Below are 14,651 nucleotides of genomic sequence, written 5' to 3' on the forward strand. Positions count from 1 at the left end.
GTAACAGTTTATGTTTATCGCTAAACTATTCACGATTGGCCATAAAAATACAACCTTTGTTGCGTTAAAAGGCTGACGGGTTTACCAGAATCAGTTTAAGTGACTTTTGTAGCAGTGAGTAGTTCTGTTCTTTAAGAAAAATTACACCCATCCCAGAACAATCTCAATATACAAGGGCAGTAATACAAAAGTAGGCATACTTTTATTAATGGGCATAGGTTGTTTGAATTGCACTGCATTCCCCTATATAGGTGTTTCAAAATCTTTTTCCACATTGCAAGTAAATAATGGATTTCAAGCAGAAGCAATGTGCTGTCTTCTGTCTAAAGAAGTGGAAAACAGCATTAAAAAAAACTGAGCAATTTTAATGGCCACCTGCATTCAACACACATTCTTATTCCTGTAAAACAGGAAAATCACACAGCTGACCCCACTTTCACAATTCATCTACTTAACTGCAAAGATATACTGTGTTTTAGGCACAGAGTTATATATTCAGTTTCAAAACATTTTTTTAAATATAATACATAATAATACATGTATACATTATGTAGGCAAAATACAGCATTTTATAGTAGTAGTTGCACCATTATTAAAAACATTCATAATGATTAAGCAATAGGAAATAGGAGATAAGCAATAGGTTGGGAAACACTGGAGCTGCCATCTTGGTGAAACAACAACCTATTTGTAGTCTATATCTTTAGACTTTAGATTGGGATCAGAGAGTCATTTCTGGACCGTTATGTACATATATCGTACCATTACAAAATCAGGCCATTTTTGTTTATTTTGGGTGATCTTGAGTTGTTTGAACCACCATGCCTCAGCAAAGACCATAGCGATATAGTGAGTAAACTGTTTTGGTTCTCATACAGTTGGGGGAGGGTGTTCATAAATTGAGTAGAGTTTTAAAGACTTTTTTGTAGATATTGCTGCTCAAACTATATGTCCTTAGCAATACCTAAAACTTGAGAAATGAAAAAATGAGGTGAAGATTGAACTTCTCTTGCCTAGTCTTGTCTAGCTGCAATCTACTTTCTTAGGAGAAAAAAATTCTTTGTTAAAGTTTTAAAATAAAGTTATTCTTAAGAGTGAGATTCTATGGTGTGATGTATTGACAATAGCAACTATATCAAAAAGCATCAGACTTATTGACAATGTAGATGTCAGTATTAACATTCCTAGCTTGGACCTTATTGATTGGTGAGCTAGAAGTTTTTCTAAATGAATATGAATATAGCTCCTTTGACAGGAAGTCAAAAAAATGTTCACCTTTTTCTGCAATTTCATGTTTTGGAAAAAAAAAGTTATTTAGAATATTTATTCATTTTTCCAGGTGTTTTGACAATATTTTACACTATTTTCATTAGTTAGTTTTTTTTCAGTGTTGGGGATATGCATAACTATAGCTTGATTAAAGGTCTTCCTTTCTGATGCACAAAGTATCTAGTAGTCTGAACAGAAAATTGGAGTGTTCTTCCTTCAGAAGCACAATTACATTTTATATAATTGTGTACTCATTTGTTACTGTATTAGTGGCTAATGATATTTTACATGTGAAATATAGGTCAACTTTAAAAACAAAAGTAAAGCTTTCAGATTTTAGCTTAGTCAATATGGAATAAAACTAACCAAATAAATCAAACTTTTTGTGAGAGCAGAGCAGAAGCAATGCTTCTCAGTGGCTTGGATGGAATCTACTATATGGATTATTTAAAATAAAAAAATTCAAAAAATAGATGATATACCATGTAAAATTTCCTCACCAGATAGTTTATCATTTCATAGTATTAAAAAGACAAGCTAATAAGGTATTATTAGTAGAGCAAAACATAGTGTACTGCTTATTTTCAAAGATTTTCAAATGAAATCCTGGAGTTCCAGACTTGTTCTCACTTAGGCTGGGTCTACATGGGCTGATTCATGTTTGACCTGAGGCTTTAAAAGCCCATGTTTGAAAGTTTAGACGTTTTAAATCTTACCTTTAAACTGCTAGAAAACGTCTATGCTGTGTTTTCCCACCGTTTACTGTGATTATGTTTTCAAGCATTTATAAACACTGTAAAACAAAACAAAAAACTGTGAAATTAATGGACACATTTACCCACGTTACCCCACAATTTTATTTTTAAATCGTTGCAAGGAGCGTTATAGATAATGCTCAAAACATTCCTCAAAGAAACGTCCTGGTGTAGATTAGCCCTTTGGTATTCATGGGAATTTTAAACATGGGCTTTTAAAGCCTCAGGTTAAATGCTGGGGAAACAGTCCGTGTAGACTAAGCCATACTTCTCTTTTCTGGTCTCCTATAGATGTATGGGTACCCTAAAACCCATTCTGCCCTATAATACACATCTTTCTTGACCAGATGTGCTTTCTTACCCTCCACCTTATGGGCATTCACATTAGTTTTTGAATACAAAATACAATAAATCAAGCAGTGTATTTAAACTATACTCATTGAATTATTTAAAAAGAAGAGGCTATGACATTTATTAAACATTTGATGTTAAATATTAAGACATTAAACATTTGCTGTGAGTGAATCTTCTAAATGCTTTACATGTCAGTGATTGGTTTACCACCAGTCAATGTTTACTGAAAGTGAGATTCACTGCCTTATAAATATACACATGTGTGTATGTTATGTGGTTCAAAAAAACAATGTTTAAATTGCATGACTTGTATGATAGTGAATCATATTTTGTAGTATGGACAGCATATTTGTTTATAATATTCACAAAGTATTTACTGTTCTTTTACTACTGCAGAGAACTTTGCACCATTCACATCAGTTTCTTATTATCATTCTGTTTTACAATGTAAGTTTGTGACTTCCTTACAGATAACCGTAGGAAGTCTGAGATTGTATAAAGGCAGTGGAGATTGAGGAAAGGAGTTGTATCTCATAATCAAGCAAAGTTCAATCATTCATATTGTTGAGCACAATTCAAGTAACCTTGAATGAATTGTTAACTGTTTTCAATATACGTAAATTAGAATTTTTCAAGTAAAAATGTTGCACTTTTCTATAAATAGGCTTAATATTAGGAAGCAATTCAATGATATTTAATGATATTGCAAGAATCTTTTTTTTTATTGAGGACCCAAGTGCACACATTTATCTGGAGCTTCAAACAAACCAGGCTGTTCACACAGCAAAGTGAATTCTCCCCTTGCATGAGTAACTTCAATAAGCCTAACAAATCATAAAACTTTGCTGGCTTCAAACATCCAGTCATGTACAAGAAAAAAAATTACAACATTCACTAAGATAATTGAATACTTCCTTGCAAGGAGAACATTCACCTTGGTAAGTGAAACAGCCTAAATTTGAAATCATTAAAATGTGACGATTTATTAGCACACCTTTATTAAATGTAGACTTCATTGTGAAGTTCAATAAACATTTGTGAGATTTTGAAAGGGAATAAGAGAAAACAATGCAAATGTATTTATAATTAAGTGCTACATCATATATTTAACATTATTGAGAGGCCAGTTCTACTTTATTGTTATGACACTGCTGTTACACAAATGTAGGCCTGAATTTTTCAGCTGGTTGACGGGTGTCCTACGATAGTGCAGAAGAAAACACGGGGCTATAGATAAGCCAATAAAGCACCTAATGTGTAATTTAATGTTGCACAAAAAATGTTTTAATGGTTTAAACATTTGTATTGTAAGATCTTTCTGTAATATATTATCTGAGACAATACCGTAATCATTATTATGTTTATGTAGAAGCTCAGCTGCTCATAATATTCCCAAGGGAAGCTCACCATTAAAGTAAATTTAGTAAATGAATACACAGATGACACTGTAAACTGGACAACCAATGTACTTTGCATTTTAAGACCTGTTGAGTATCACACTGTTCTCAATAAAACCATGTTCTGCTTCCTTAAATGTTAAATGATTATTGTTTTATTACTTGTTCTCTGCTGAAATATAGTACTTTTAGGTAACAGTAGTTGTTTCAATATCATTCCCTTCAGTTTTCAGATTTAGTTGTAATATATAGTAAAAGAATAAAGGATTTGAAGTGATAACTGCTTCTCCATCTGCAAGGACAAAGAAGAACTGTCAGCTGTAACGTTTGCTTACTTTCTATCAGTTAGAAAACTACTATAACTGCATTATGGCAACCATCATCTTATATATAATCAATGCTAACCTTGTATAGTGTAATGCTGAGCTCACCATTTTAGTTCTGGGTCCATATGTTACCTTCTCTGAACAAATGGTCAAGGTAATATGTCATATCTACTATTTCAGTCCACAATCTCAGCACCTAACATTGATGCTGATGGATAGCTCTGTAGATAGCCCTAATGCCATCAGTAGCATGCACTGTGACCTATAAACCTCAATTCTTCATCTCCAATTACAAATCCTTCCCTGTAAACATAGACAACTACATTTACTGAACACCTAACCACAATGATGGTGAAAAAGTCCCAACCAAAACCATTATTATATAGATATTAGAGGATAATTTAAAGAACTGATATTTTAGTTTTTGATAGATGTTGGAATGTTGAATCATCTGATCATTTGCTTTCATTTATTGGGAATCTCTTTATTTGAGTTTCTGGGCTTGTACATCAGTTTTGCCTATTTGCAAGAGGTCCCTAATAAATATTTTATGAAAGATACAACAGGAGAAGCTGAAACATGGATTAGTGAGAATACTCAAAAAGGAACAATATAATAAATTGTGTTAGAGTATCCAGATTGAAGAGTAGCAGTTGATGGTTGTTTTAGTCCCAGTTGACTGCTTTGTAGTAAAACTAATTTTGGTGGCTATAACTTTTACATGGTGGGGAACTGCCCATTCCACCTGATCAGCTAGCACCTACCATGTGTCCTGGCCATCCAAGGTGCCTGGAACCCCCATAGCTGGATGGAGAACGACAGGAAATTAAAGAGCATGCTTATCTCACCTGTGAGCAATGAACCTGGAAACACTTAAGCTAAGTTTAGATGTGTAGTTAACCAGTCTGCAACCACCCCAAATATCTGGGTAAAAAACTGCAAATGCAGCAAGCGCTTGCAGACACTTTCCAGAACTGCTACCTAATGCTCCCAGACGTAATGTGGTTGAATGTGGTTGTAAACATCTAGGGGGGTTAGCAGCAGGATTTTTATCTGCCCATCTAATTAAACTAGCTCTAAACACTTCCAGGGTCATCCATCAGACTCCTGCAGCTGTGAAGCTGATCAACCATACTATGTGCTTGATCAGCTTCCAACAGGTGCATTACATGTCTACTTGACCTCTGATGTCTCCTAAAAGAGAACCTATCACACAAATACACAGGAGGCCCATCAACCCCCCATGTGACAGCAATATCATTTAAAAAATCTGTTAATCTCAATGTGTGAATGAGTGGGGTTTTGTTGTTCCAGTTTGCAGAAACAAGTAACAGAGCCAAAGAGCCTAGCAGGGAAGTTTGTGGCTGGGGTTCAACAGATATAGGAAATGAGAGATTTAGTCTATTAGTGGCCTTATGTCATTTCAGTTGTGGTCTTTCAAAATGCCAAACATTCACTACATTCTGAGCAGAAGCAAGTGTTACACTACAAGAGGGATAACCTCTGACATCTTTTGATTTTTTTGAAAAAGTTCTTTTTAGTACAAAACATATCAGAGGTGACCCATGTTACCTTTATTAAAGCAGAAATGCCAGTCCCAGAATGCTTTTTATTTTCTGACTGATTTGCTGCAGTGCAAAAAAAGCCAGCCAGCACAATTTAGCAGTGGAGCCTGGGGTGAGACACTTATTTTGAGTGATATACAAATGTTCCTATGAACTTTTAATGCTGCCATTAAGATAGGAAGAAAAAAATGTAAAAACAGCATTAATCAAGATGTGTATTGTTGTCAATAATTACAGGATTTTCTTATAAATCAAGCTGCATAATTTCACACACAGCTATTCATACCTTATGTTTATATCTAACCTCGTACCAAGAACATTCTTTCTTTGACAGTTCCTGACAACATCGCATAACTGCATGTCTTGTTCTGAACAGAATGTTGTAATTTTGTCCTGCAAGGAACAGATAATATCTAGGCGCATTCATGTACATCTCCCTTCAGATCAGATACATTCATTATACCTTTTTCTCTTTACATAATGCCAGTCACATCAATTGTGTATTTCTTAATACTAATATCAGACTATTAGTAATGGAGTACTCAAGCTTCTATTACTTAGCCCACAACATTTTTCGAGTTTATATAGAGACGTGAAGGGATTGGGTCTATGGGTGCCATTGGATAGATTTACCTTAAATGAAGGAAATCTCTTGAGGGATACCTGAACATACCCTTCTTCAACCTATCCAAAATTACCTCAAACATGACTGAGGTAACTTGTGATTGTTCAGACATTAGAAGTTCATGAAAGGAATATTTATTGTACACATCACTGAAGTCATAGTTTACACAGACCTATAGATCTACCATTTACCACCCCATGTCTCATGTTCTTTGCAGTAGTATTAGGTATTTTCTTCTCCACCAGACACTGAATGACAAGGCAGGGAAGCAAATTAAGGATATGTATTCGTTGGGAATGCACATGATATTAACTTATTGCTTTGCTTCGAATGGGTAAATTACAGGTTTACCTAATAATGAAGGCTGAACACGGGCATACCTTTCAACAATAATGTTTGTCAGTAAAATCATTAGACTGCTTTCTTTTTCAATCAGCCAGCCTGTCTATGTATATAATTTTACTGCTGGGGACCAGTAATACTTTTATAGTCTGCATTGTCTGTATAAAACAATTAAGGTCAGACAGTTCTGAGGATAGACAGTGAGGTAATATCTGCTTATTATATATTTTAATTAATTCTGAAATGGAGTTATAGAAAAGTAGCTGAGGTGCAAAGTAATCTTGAGTTGCCCTGATGTGGTGATCTTGTGTAAAGCGGTTGTTATGGTAAAGAGATCATTAACGGTAGCCACAATACTGGGCAGGAGGAGGGCAGGGTCAGAGCCGAATGCTCTTTTAGGCAAGACCAGCCAATCAGGTAACAGCTGCCACTGGCCATTCAGGAAAAGGGGGTACAGCCAGGGCCAACTGGGCCACTAAACAGCTCCCAGCTACGTATGTTCCCATCTTATCTGACTGGCAGCACAGCGTTACTGTTGGCAAAGCACCCTGCCACTGTATGAAGAAATCCAAGCAGGAGAGGCGCTGCCGCCTGCCAAGCCATATTGCTGAATGTACTCACACATACTCACAAAAACTCGCACATACATAAATATGTCATTATGTGGTAAAATATGTAACTTTTCTGTGATTCCAAACCATTTACTATGAAAACAGTAACATGCATATCCTGAAGGAAAGTTGACAAGTTTTCTGCATGAATGTGAGAAGTAAAGCTATTAAATCTGAACTTCAGCCTTATTTTTCTTTTTCGCAAATGTGTAGATAATCCTCTTCTATGCTAAGAGTAATTAGTCCCATTTCCCTCCATACTGTATCTTCTACACGACAATCATCAGAAGTTTCTGCAGTTATCTTGAGCCCACCTCATTTCCTGTTTGATATACCACAAGGATCATCTAGCCTAGTTCTCCGTATTTGTGCTGTCATAGTCCTGCACTTTCCACTAGCTTCTTTTAGTACTGTCAGTCATAAAGTATTGAGTATTTACTAGAGTGTCATGCATGCAAATGCATTCTATCCAGAAATTCTTACTCATCCAATAACCCTGATTTTTTAAAGCTCTCCAAGACTAGAGAAGATAGACTAACATCGGTGAACCTTGGTGATCCAGCAAATCTTAGAATTGATTTCATAAAATCATTTCCTATTATTTAGCAAATATTTTCAATCCTTGACCAAATCCATTTCAGGTTTTGCTGGATCACCCAGGTTCTCCCATGATAGTCTATCTTCTTCAGTCTTAGAGAGCTTTATTAAATCAGGCCCAGTGTGACAAAGCTATGAACTGAGAAATCCCTTGTCCTTGCTGAAGCCTATTCTTAAAGTGTTGTGTTTTCTTTAACACAGACTTATGATAAACTTGCATTCAGTGAAGTACTACACAGTACTACTGAGTTGTACCTGGAAATGATAACACATGTCAGTAAAAAACTGTTTGGTACAATAACTCACCAAAGGGTGAGTGTTTGTACAAAGTTCAGTGTTAGCAGGAGGGAATGTTGTCCTGTTTTTAAAATGCGAGAGACAAAGGGTTGCAGACACAAAAAATATGAATGGTACCAAAGCTAAACAAGGTAACTGTGCTCTGCAGTTCTCAAAGTTCTTCTTTCAAAACAGCTGACAAATGAAGGAAGCTGTGAGAGCAGTAGTGAGTTCTATCCCTGTTTTCCCTGCACTAAAATGCCACCTTGTTTCTTTTTTTCACTGGTTGCAGAGACTAACAGAGACGCTTTACCAGGCATGGGCAAACTACGGCTCGTGGGCAGTATACGGCCCAATGGGGATGTTTTTCCGGCCCTCAGGATGGTCTGCGGCTCTGGCCGGTGCCATCCTGAGCAGGGTCAGGAGAAGGACCCCGCTGGGAGGGCGCACCGGCCAGTTATGAAACTCCCATTCTTAGCAGAAAGTTGTTTAATAAATGTTTCTAGACTATACCTATGAAATGTGTGTCATACATTTTATTCAAATAGATCAAATACAAGTGGCAAAATAACAACACACCCAGTTTATATCTGAATGTTTATATAAGAAATTATTGTTGTAAATCTTATTAAATTATATATTTTCCAAAAACACACATACTGTTCTTTCTAATAACCTTGTGCAGACCTAGCGAATGTAAATTTCTTTACATGGGTAAAACCCTCATTAATACTAAACTTCAAGCAGACAACTACAAAAATAAATATGAAATGCATTGGTATTAACTGGTTAACCAGCCATCAGATTCTGTTGAGACAAAGAACCAGACTTCCCAGCCAGATAGCCAAATCCTGGGCCTTCCCTGACCATCAACTGCTGTATACAATCATTTTTGGCTAATGGTGCTCGCCACAAGATTACATCCAATATCCTTTAAGAATTCCATAGTAAAAAAAGAATGGCTGCACCCCAAGGAAAACCTAAAAACTTTGACTCCTTTATTATAAACACTTTTGAGTGAACCAATACATTTAAGTAGTCTCCAGCTATTACTCACTTCCTCTGACAATTCTTTGGAATTCATGGGCCTTACCTGCTGACTATAATAAAGTTTCTTTAGGTGGGGCCACCGGTCTTATCTGTCTGCTTTATTTGACTACATTATAAGAATAATTGTTGCTTTTTATATCTGCTCTGTGTGTCAATACACAGAGAACAGTGGAATAAAGGAAAGAAGAACTGGGAACCTGGGAATACTAATTAACAGTATGATAGCAACAGCTCTAAATGTAAAGACAGTAAATTTAAAAAGATGAAAAAAGAGATAACCTTGGTATTCCTGGTCAGGCTACAAAGTGGGTCTAGTTTTTGGTATTACATTATAATAAGGACTTTAGGAAAGAATCCACACAGAGGCATGTGCATTTATAAAAGGTATGGGAGGTTCCAGTGACAATGTCATTGTAGGTAAGTTTAATTTGTGGGTAATTGATTTAATTAACATGAGTAAATATTGCACAGCCAAGGTCAACTTAAAGGTACGACAAACTTTTATTTTCAGTACTGAGAAACAGCTATCAGCTAATGAAGTCACATTTACATGAACTCTCTGTAATAAAAAAAATTCAAGCTATTTAAGCTTGTTAGCAATTCTATGAACATACTGTGTATTCAGGAAAAAGCATTGATTTTTGTACTTTCATTTCAGTTTTAGCCAATCACAACATTTATATTATGTTTAGGTAATTCAGGACTGACCTTCAGTGACCTCTTAAATCCTGGATATTTCTTTCCTTAGTACACAGCACTAAGTGCATGTTGATCATACTTCATATCATTGAATTATACCGCAATACAAAAATCCTTTAAATGCTCTATATAGGGAAGTTGCTGTCAATTGGTGTGACAAGTTAGAGCTACAGTATATGGGGCTTTTTGATGCCCCAATTTAGGACATACCCTCCCCACATCCAATCCTGAAATTGAATGTGAATTTGCCACTAGTATTTCCCAGAGGTGCAGCTATCACTTCATCTGATACATAAGTTCCATTGGAAGGGGGTAGGGGATGAGTTTCAGTGTGCAGTGAGCACTGGTAGCCTGAAATACCCGGTAGCCCAGAATGACAAACAGTGGTTCTTAGGAGGGCCCCTGTGTGCCTTGTAGAGCAAGTGGTCAGGTTTCAATTTTGACTTTGTTCCTACACCACTGATATAAAATAAATGAAAGTTTTTAAAAAAAAATCACTGGAAATCTGGAGACTGTTTCTACTGTAATAATACAAAGTATGTGATAAATATATGGCCAAAAAACTAAGAAAGTGCATCAGGGTGTATCATTAACATTGTTACATTGCTATACTGCATTGAGTTTGTGATGACATTATAGTTTAGTACTGAACATAAAACAAGGTGAGTACACTCACCATACCTACCAGATTGAACGAGGCCAGTCATGTATGCCCTCTCCTTGCTGGCTATGTGTCAGGAGAAGAAAGGCATCAGTAAATCCCTCACAGGGCCTATACTAGCTACAGACAGTGATAAGGTGGGGCCTAATCACAAATGCAACCACTTTCATCCTTGTTCTTAAATCTCTTCTCTTCTTCTAAAATTTTTTCACTGGTCAGGGGATGGGAGGTGTTCATTTATACAGAACTATATGCTCAAATATTGCTAGAAAGTTATATTAATTGTCAGAAGTGACTTTGCAACTCATATTATAAAACTTTCCCTGCTTTCAGCAATTATTTTCACTTGTGTACACTGTTGGAGGCCACTCCCGGTATGTTGAGGTATGCATGGAGCCAGGTGCTGAAACTACATAACTTACATTATCAGCCCAGAAGAATGAGAGAAGACAATGTCATCATGGGAACTGAGCAGCATCAATGATTGTAGATTTCTCCATGCTGGAAGAGAACAAACTAGAGGTAAGTCTGCTATAATATGCAAGTATGGTGTGCGTGCTGTCACACTTTGGGAGGAAATACCCACCATCAACCACTCTACATGTCTGCATTAAAATACAATACTGATTAGGAAAAATTATAAACTTCTGTTCTAAAGATGAAAGATTGTTTTATATGCATTGTTTTATGCAGGTTTCATATTTTGAATACAAATGTTTTATTAGTTTTGTTTACATTTTCAGTAAAGACTGTAATGAACCAAAGAGCCCTACTTCCTTATTAAAAATCAGCTACAGTACTTAACAAAATGGTAGGCAATCATTCTCAGTACATACCCAGGCTGTCAGAAAATAGGTTTATAATATACCAATAAATGGACATATTTACTGTATGCTTAGAACATAGAAGCATCTATTTATCAGCCATTGATGACTCACATACTAATGGAATATTACTTATAGCTATGTCTACCAGTACATCAATCTACAAAACATAAAGGTATACGGAGACATTAGAATATTAGTCAACAAATGTCATAACCCCTCACTTTTTATTCCCCTGACCCCAGGATAACAAATACATGGAACTTGGGATAATGGAACAGCAAAGTAAAGTCCAAGCAACTTCACCTCATTCACTCAGCTATTTGAAACTTCCTTTTGCAAAAACAAAATTCTATTGGTTTAGTAAATGATGATGATGAATCATTATGGGCAAGCAAAAGGCCTGTTTTTTATTTTATTTTTTTCCCTTTTATGTAATTGGGGATTCTTTATTAGGTTTTATCTTATTTACTATGTAATGTGATAGTTCACTTTAAAAGTGGGCATGCTCTATTGCTGTATTAAACTAGAGTCAACGAAAAGAAAATAATAATTTCTAGAATGGCCTAAAGGTACTTAGTATCCTTATAAGAGAGATAATTTTAAAATATGTTCTAGCATTTGGTGAATGGTACTACTTATTGTGGTTGAGCTAGCCATATTGAGGTGGCAATGATCTTATAGTCTATAAGTCCAACACACAACCCACCTTTCTGGAGAAAACTTATTTCTTCAGTTGCTACTCTCCAACAACATTAAGTCAACATTATCTGATAGTACTATTCTCTTCCTTACTGATAGGCACCATTTTGATGGACGATTAGGTAACATTTTCAGTTTATGAAACAAAACATTTTTATTGGTTTTAGATTCCCACTCTCTAGTTCTCCGGATAACTGTTAATAATGGGAAGAAAGGAAATGCAAAATTTTACAGTTGTCACTGGAAAAGGGATATAGAAATCCTTCAATAGCAATAAACTGGGTTTAGGCATTCTAGTCTATATCTAAAACTTATCAATTAAAAATTGTCAAAATCTTAACTACACATAAAATGTAATCATAGTAGCATGAGAATAACTTCCCACTGACAAGTGATTTTTTTTAGGGGGGGGGTGGATTCCATGCTTACTTAGTTTTGCTGGAGAGGTAAACCACCCACCTCTTTTATGGATCTCTCATAAGCTTCAGTGTTAATGGTATATTTATGTTAGCAGGCCTGCATTCCAGACAGTTATATGAGGTGTAAAAATTCCTGCTGGAAATAGTAATTTATTTTATGTTACAGAAAATGCAACAAGACATTTGGGGACATTTGAAACACCAATTTGTAGATGGAAGAAAAAGACTGTAAGGCTGATAGGAACATGGTAAGGAACTATACCAGAAGTATCTGACTACTGATGGCTTGGACAAAATTATTAATCTAGCAAAGAGTGACTCAACTCCTATAAACTAAAAAATAATTTCCATGTAGACTGGCTATGAAATGTTAGTAATATATGAGTCTGTAAAAGAAGCATAGGACAGGTGGTGTCTCCTATCTTCTACTGGTGATGAAAGTCTAATTCAGAAACTAGACAAGAACACTTCTTTTTGCTTTTGAGAAACTTTGCTTCCTAGGTAGAAACAAGGACACTTGCCAGCTAAATAATTGTAAACCTTGGAAGGAATCCACATCTATGAAAAGGTGCCGCCCATCTTACCGGTCTCCCAAGGAACTAGTAATGGGTGACGTTCATGTGTGAGCAGTACTGAAATATATACAAGAAACCAACATGCTTTGTGCAGATGACTCAACTTATGGCTAACAACAAATAATTAAGATTTCCAGAATTACAGGAAAGCTACATCTATTTTCTAGAGGTGCCTGCTGTCTACTGTGCCTTCTATTGATGTTCCAACCATAACAATTATAGCTTTCCAATTTTTAAAAAAATATTTTTTAACTTATCAGACACCTCTTGGATTTAGGAAAACCCCAAAACCACAGGACTAACTGGTACTGTACAGAGATTCTTGCTGATGGAAGATTGACCTCTATATGCCATCATGGACTGCAGCATTCATAGAAGATTTTCTCTTTAGATCATTCAGTAAGTTAATGCTTTTATTTAAAACTTTTTACCCAGGTGATATGAGACACTGTATTCTATTTCCTTTTTGCATTTTGTCTCATGCTTATTCAATAAATTTATTTCAACAGTACTAGCAACAACAGAAAATGGATGATAAAACCCAACACTGCAACAAGTTTTACCTTAATGTGTGTTTTATTATGTTCTTGGATTGATTGTTTTTTACAGGTATGAACTGTGCTTGTTTTATGGCTTGTGTAATGCTTCGCTCAGCATATGCAAATACACTAAGTTCTGTTTGGCAACAAAAGCCTTTTTGTTTGGAAGAATTTTAAGTGTAAATGTTTATTCTTTAAGCCACAATGTGTTGGGGGAAAGATACACATCTCCAGTAAAATGGAGTTGCCCACAAACTAATGCCTGAGGTTAAGTTGTGTAGTATCATTGCTGTAAGAGCCCAGTAACTTGTTTAAACAAGCTGGTATCACAGCCCATTGATATTCTTGACCTTATCCAGATGATCAATGAGTATACGTTTGCCATATGCTTCTAACATCTAAAAAAAACTGCCTTTGTGCCGTCTGTTGCAAAAAAGCACTAGAGGAACATCAGAGATGTGCATGTCAATAATTTACTTTCATTTAAAATTAAAAATATAAACAAAAGGTACCAACTTGCTAAGCATTGAAGTACATATGTGCCAAGCTAATTATCATGTAATTGTATTGACTAGAGGTAGAGGTATGGGGAATTTTCAGAAATCCTTGTACCAAGTACAAGCACATGAAGTCTGTTGTGATGGCTTGCATTTTAACTGCGCATGAGCACAAAAATACCTGCATAATACAACCACTTAGAATACTGTATATCAAAACATTTTACAAATCAAAGTTCTTGCAGTGCTATTTTACTTTTGCACACTTTCGTGTTTTGTTTCCTACATTGTACACTCATGCAAAATTGCTAACAGCAGCTAATGCACACTTTGTTATTTGTAAATTGTTTTACGATATGTTTGCTTCTGCATGAACAATTGATGCACTAATGTATGCTCATATTCTTTCTCACTTAATCAGGATCAATCAGTAAATACATACAAGAGCATAATTTGTATGCTATCATGTAACTTGGGAGGTAGAAAAATATATATTCAATCATTTTAACATAAATGGTAAAAATAACTGTAACCACCTACCAATGATGTTTAGACATTTCAATAGCAT

At 35.5% G+C, this 14,651-nt stretch overlaps 1 long non-coding RNA gene across 1 annotated transcript; it reads left to right on the forward strand.

Moving 5' to 3' along the window:
* Window positions 1-12,991: 12,991 nt before the first annotated feature.
* LOC140330049 (uncharacterized) lies at window positions 12,992-13,738 on the forward strand. The gene is made up of 2 exons (XR_011920590.1): window positions 12,992-13,446; window positions 13,557-13,738. It is a non-coding gene; the product is annotated as an uncharacterized lncRNA (long non-coding RNA).
* Window positions 13,739-14,651: the final 913 nt, after the last annotated feature.

Source organism: Pyxicephalus adspersus, chromosome 4 (assembly GCF_032062135.1).
Source record: "Pyxicephalus adspersus chromosome 4, UCB_Pads_2.0, whole genome shotgun sequence".
Taxonomy (NCBI): Eukaryota; Metazoa; Chordata; class Amphibia; order Anura; family Pyxicephalidae; genus Pyxicephalus; species Pyxicephalus adspersus.